Consider the following 6,000-nt stretch of genomic DNA (forward strand, 5'->3'; position numbering starts at 1 on the left):
CCATGTGTAGTATTGCACTTGTAGCAGCACTTTGAAATTGTTCCTACCCCCTTCCTCATGGGCCTGAGGAAGGGGACAACAGCCACCCAAAATCTTTTGTATACTGGTTACCTCAAAATTAAATCTGTTTCCAGTTTGCTGCTAGTGTGCCTGCTTTTAGTTAACGTGCTACTAGGATACCAGTCCTACATGAAATTTAGCAGTACAGCTATCCAATCCTCTCTACGATATAAGGATTTGCTATTACCGCCAAGACCTGCACAAAGAGAATAGTGAAGTATCACCAGTTTCACCACATTGATAGCCATGCATATTTTAAAAATACTAGTGATGCACCTAATCCAGGATAAATTTGCCGCAAATTCACGCCTGTTGGTGCATTTTACTGTTTGTAAGGACAGTTGAGCTCTGATTGGACTGCTGCAAACTCACATATATCCAATCAGAGTGCAACTGATCTCTTCAGCCTTGGGTTTTACGGCAGGTAGCTTTCTATCATCAATTTAAGGACTGGTGCATGCAACAAAGGAACAGGTTTTTGTTTGTTTCTTTTTAGCCTCCCCTAGCCTTAATGAAAATCCACCTATGCAAGTACAGTACCTTCCCTGAAAAGTCCTTAGTGTGTTCCTTTCACTGAAGTTAAAGAGCTCGATCTACTCCTGTTCTCGCATGCCTGTGCTTGTTTTTGCGCATACATGCAAGCAGGGCACTGTGGCAGCAGGGTTGCCTAGCCCGGCCCTGGGCCCGACTCACAAACAAAACGATAATTGCTGGTATACCATCTTAACTGCTTTCTTTTTCTTCTTAAATCTAGAGTGCAAAATGTTCAATAGAAGTACCAAATCGGCTGACAATGAAAGGGTTAAACTGTCTCACTGGATTGTGAGCCAAGTATATGCACACAAACACTATATAGGCAATAACATTTGGACAACCCTGCCAATTTAATTTGGCAATAATTTATATGGCAATAAATGGCTATAAATGCCACTCGTGTTTGAACAACTGCAGCTTGTGAAAATGTTATTGTGACACTGAAAATGTGAACTCCAACATTGCAGCTGTGCCTGACAGGGCTCTTTTGCACAATGCTCCTGGAACTTTTCAACTTACATGTCTAAATGTTAGGGAGACTCTTCTGTGCCTTACCCACATGACTACAGTGCTTCTGAATGCATGCAGCAATATATTCATCAGATACAGGTCCTAGTCGTAACATACTGCTTAGCAGGGGCATAACTACAGAGGAAGCAAACCCTACAGCTGCAGGGGGCCCCAGAAAGTATAGGGGGCCCCATGAGGCCCTAATTCATATACAGTTTCAATAAATACTGTATTGTGAAAACAAGTCAAATTCTTAACATTTTGGGGGCCTGAAAAATAATTTGCTGGTGGGCGGCCCATTAATATCTAGTTACACAACTGTTGCTTAGAGTTGAACCTGTGATCTGTAGGGTGCTATGCAGGCTTTATACTGCTGTGCTATATAAGCAGACAGCTAACATCATGGTGCATGTCTATTGGTATCTTTGTATTTCCTAGTAGGCATGGCTTGATTCAGCTGCTGTTAATCTGCCTACAGGTGCCTGAGTTAGTCATTGGGCTGGCTATAAAAACCCTTACTCTGCGCTAACCATTGCCTGTTATACAGTAGGTCAAGCTAGCTTGATCCATGGTGCTCTGGGTCCTGCAATTGTTGATACTTAGATCCCTTCTTTCTGTGCCTGTCCCCTGTCTGACTTCCTGGTTCTGACCCTGGTTTGTTCCTGACCTAGAGTTTGTCTCACACTTCTGCCACTGTTATCTGGTTCTGACCCACCTTGTCTGACTTCATCCAGCATCTTCATTACTGGCTCTTTCTCCAGAGTACATGTTTTGTTCCCTCGTCTGCCCAGTGGGAGTACTGGATTCTTGTGCTGTAAGTACTGGCGGCACCCAAATAGCTGAGGGCCAGGCCAAAAGGCAAAGGTAGCTGTTATTGTCAGAGGAGCATGCCTAGACAAGAATCCAGATACTCCCCGAGGGTTTGGGTTTGATATTAATGGCTGCCTTAGAATGTATTTATTAAAAAGTTATTAATTGAAGGGTAGCAGGTCAACTAGGCTGTTTGAGCAATACAATGTAATGCAATAATATGTACAACCAGGCAAAAATGATCATAAAACAGTGGGAAATAATTTAATATAACCTGTAACAACAAACATGAGTAATGCACTATAGTCTCATCCAACCAGGCCCACTGATGGAGACTGCTTGTAGAATGGGAATCCTCCCAATAGAGGAACACCATCCTTATTACTGAGACCTCTATACTAGGTTACCAGGCATCTACCTGTGTACAGCCGGGTACTAAACGCATTAACATTCTGGTGGAGCTTCAGGTTGCTTGGCTACTCTGACTGGCTGGGTAAGCTGACCCACTCCTACAACACAAACTGGCTAATCCTAGCTAAGAACTAAGAGTTTTCCCCTTATGGAACTTCTGTTGCCAGACCTTTTTTGAACACGTTGCACTGTTTAACTTTAGAGGACATTCCTAGAGGGGTCTTTTGGTTTACTCAGGAAAGACCTTTTTTTTCAGGACGAAAAGCTTTCAAACTATTCTAGCATTTTGGTGTAATTCCACTTGTTCCACTGTAACAAGATATAGGCTTCTAAGAGTCTAAAAAATGTTTCCCATAATATAAACACATACATATATCATAAACACAATTTTATGCACGAAAACACAACAGCTTTGGAAAGTCCCGTGTTTCCTGGGCACGCCAATACCAAACATACCAACATATAATTTTATGGAGATTTCTCAATTGTATAGATTAAAATCTCCAAGCATTACACTACCAAGTTTCCTAAGCACCGCTCCACAAAAGTGCATACTTCTGATTTCAAGGCCAAACATTCCACTAACAGTAGGTTTACCCTAGAATACTAAACTTTTTTGGAAAGAACAGATTCTGACAAATTCAAAATGTGTAAATATATCTTTCTACTCCAAACTACCAAGTTTGATGCCCAATATGCATAGGTTTACCTAAGTATGGGGAATATAGTGGCACTGAAATGAAGACACCACATATGATCTATCATTTATTTAATTTCAACTTCTGCAAAATCAACATTTACACTCACCCCCAGAAAGTCATATCTGATAACTGATCGGACAGCGTGGTTAGTGGTCAGAATGTTTGATCCAATACTCATGCTGTGAAATAAACAGTTTTTAGGGGAAAAACATAAGGGAAAATTGATAAACTGACAAACTAAAAAAAAAAAAAGCATAAGGGTATGTTCGTGTATGAATGTTTGTACAGCTCTAAAAAGTGTCTAAATGTATGTGTATAAGTGTAAGTAAACATGTTCAAAAGTGTGTTCAAGATTGTGCAAAAGAAAAAGCCAGAAAAGCTAAACAAAAAAAGCTAACTTTAGTAAAATGTGCAGTGTGTGTGTCGGTGGGTGTAAATTCATATATATGTGTATGTAAACATGTATAAAGGAAGGGCACTAAACGTTCTTCATGCAGGAGCGGTCATTGGCAGCATTGGAGGGTCCCAGGATAGCAGATCCTACACAACAGGAAGTGGGTGGTGCTTGGGGCATATAGCTCAACATTTTGGAAATAGAAAAGGGAAAAAAAACATGTGTTGTGTGTAGTGCAGCAAAATTTTTGACCACACCTATTTTGTAGCCCCCTAATTACCATGTACATTTTACAGGTTATGAAAATTTTAACACATTTCTGTGGTTTTTATGTGTTATTACAGTTTTGCTAATGAAGGTGAATTGCCATTTAAGCTGCAAGTCACAGTTTCCCCAAGAGATCTGTTTATCTTAAATAGTTACAACTGCTTCTATCTTAAATTGTTACAAAAGTATCGAAGTGCACCTGCCAAATATTCTGTGCTTTCTGCCAAAAGCGAATTACGTTTTAGAAACTTTGTACCTTTTCTGGAGATCAAAGAGACATTTCAGTAACAATCTGGGACAGTTGGGAGGTATGGCTTGGGCACTGGAAGTCAGGTCAACGGCGATATTGTCCTGCAATGATCTAGGTATAAGCCCTCTTGTCAAACGCCGCTACTGCAGAGAGGAAGCCCTTTACTGTTGATCATGTATATACTACGTGCTTGGCAGTCAGAGACTTTTCCTGCTAGCAAGTAATACCTATGGAATCAAATCCCACATACAATATTCCAGAATCATGTGGAAAGCCTCACCTTTGGACCTTGATAAAACATTTTCTGGGGGGCAAAGTTCTCGCATAATTGTATTATTATTGTATCACAGCTCATTTAATTGTGTAACTAAGGGGCTGTCTTACATAGAGGGCATAATAATGACAATGTGTAGAATTATACTTAACATAATAATAGGTGATATTATTTTAAAAGAAAGGTTCCATCCTTATGCCACAGTCCTGCATAACTTACCGTTGATATTCATAGGTAGCAGAGAAAAAAAAATGTATACAAGATTTTATTTCCTTCAGGTGTAGAAAGCAAACTGGTTCCATTACAGTAGGAAAAAAAAAAGTGGATTTGTGGTTTCAAAAACAGATATAGCCTCCAATGAAAAAAAACTCTTAAACACACAGAAATATCTCCGTAAATCTCCAGAATATTAATATCACATATGTAACAGGTATATGGGATACGGGTAACCAAAATCACTGTTACTTCTATTGATATATCCTGAGCCTGATCCAAGGGACTCAGCTCCTGGCAACTCACAGTAGGGCACTTAATACATAAGACTTTTCCTACTCAGACGGGCCCTCACTTAGCTATTGGATTAAGGGTTAACTACACTGTGTCTCCAAAATAAGCCAAACACTTCAAATAATGGGCACCAGTGGTTCTTTAAAAACAGATGAGCTCTTTATTAATGGTATACTTAAAGGGATACTGTCATGGGAAAACATGTAGCAGAATTCTGCACTGAAATCCATTTTTCAAAAGAGCAAACAAATTCTGACATGGAGCTAGACATATTGTCAGTTTCCCAGCTGCCCCAGTCACGTAACTTGTGCTCTGATAAACCTTAGTCATTCTTTACTGCTGTACTGCAAGTTGGAGTGATCTCATCCCCTCCCCCCCCCAGCACCTAACAAAAGAACAATGTGTAAGGTAACCAGATAGCAGCTCCCTAACACAAGATAACAGCTGCCTGGGAGATCTAAAAACAACACTCAATAGTAAAAGCCAAGTCCCACTGAGACTGATTCAGTTACATAAGTAGGAGAAATAACAGCCTGCCAGAATGTAGTTCCATCCTAAAGTGCAGGCACAAGTCACATGATTGTGGCTGCTGGGAAACTGACAATATGGCTAGCCCCATGTCAGATTTCAAAATTGAATATAAAAAAAAATCAGTTTGCTTTTTTGAGAATTGGATTTCAGTGCAGAAGTCTACTGGAGCAGCACTTTTAACTGATGTGTTTTGAAAAAACCATGTTTTGCCATGACAGTATCCCTTTAAAGGAATGGTGGGTGCTTACTTCAGTAGTATATAATCAATCAGAATGCTTCCAACAGTAGTCATCCAAAGACAAGAGAATCAAGTTTAGCGTTCACAACACCCCAGAGGTAGTATTGCCTACCTTGATGTGCAATCCCCATTCTACAATGGCCCCATACTCCAATGATCTCTGTATCCCTGAGCCTAACCTATTGAGTCCCTATCCAGCCCACATTCTCTCTTTCTCCATCTGTAGCTGCTTGCTTCCTATCCCCCAAGCTGTCACTCACTGTTTCTTTCCACTGCCACCTCCATTGCTAGCCATTCATTCACTGCCCCCCCCCAAGCTATCACTCCCTCCTCTGCTTGTGGTCTGCTGTTTTGTTGATGACTACACCCTAGACAGATTCCTACCCTGCCTACCCCTTGATCCCACCCTGCTGGGGTTGTTACAACAAAGCTCATGTAGCTGCATTATCAGTTTAAAAATATTGTACATAATTTTAAGATTTTGCTAAGTAACAATATAATATATAATCTTGT

Source organism: Xenopus laevis, chromosome 5S (assembly GCF_017654675.1).
Source record: "Xenopus laevis strain J_2021 chromosome 5S, Xenopus_laevis_v10.1, whole genome shotgun sequence".
NCBI classification, from domain to species: Eukaryota; Metazoa; Chordata; class Amphibia; order Anura; family Pipidae; genus Xenopus; species Xenopus laevis.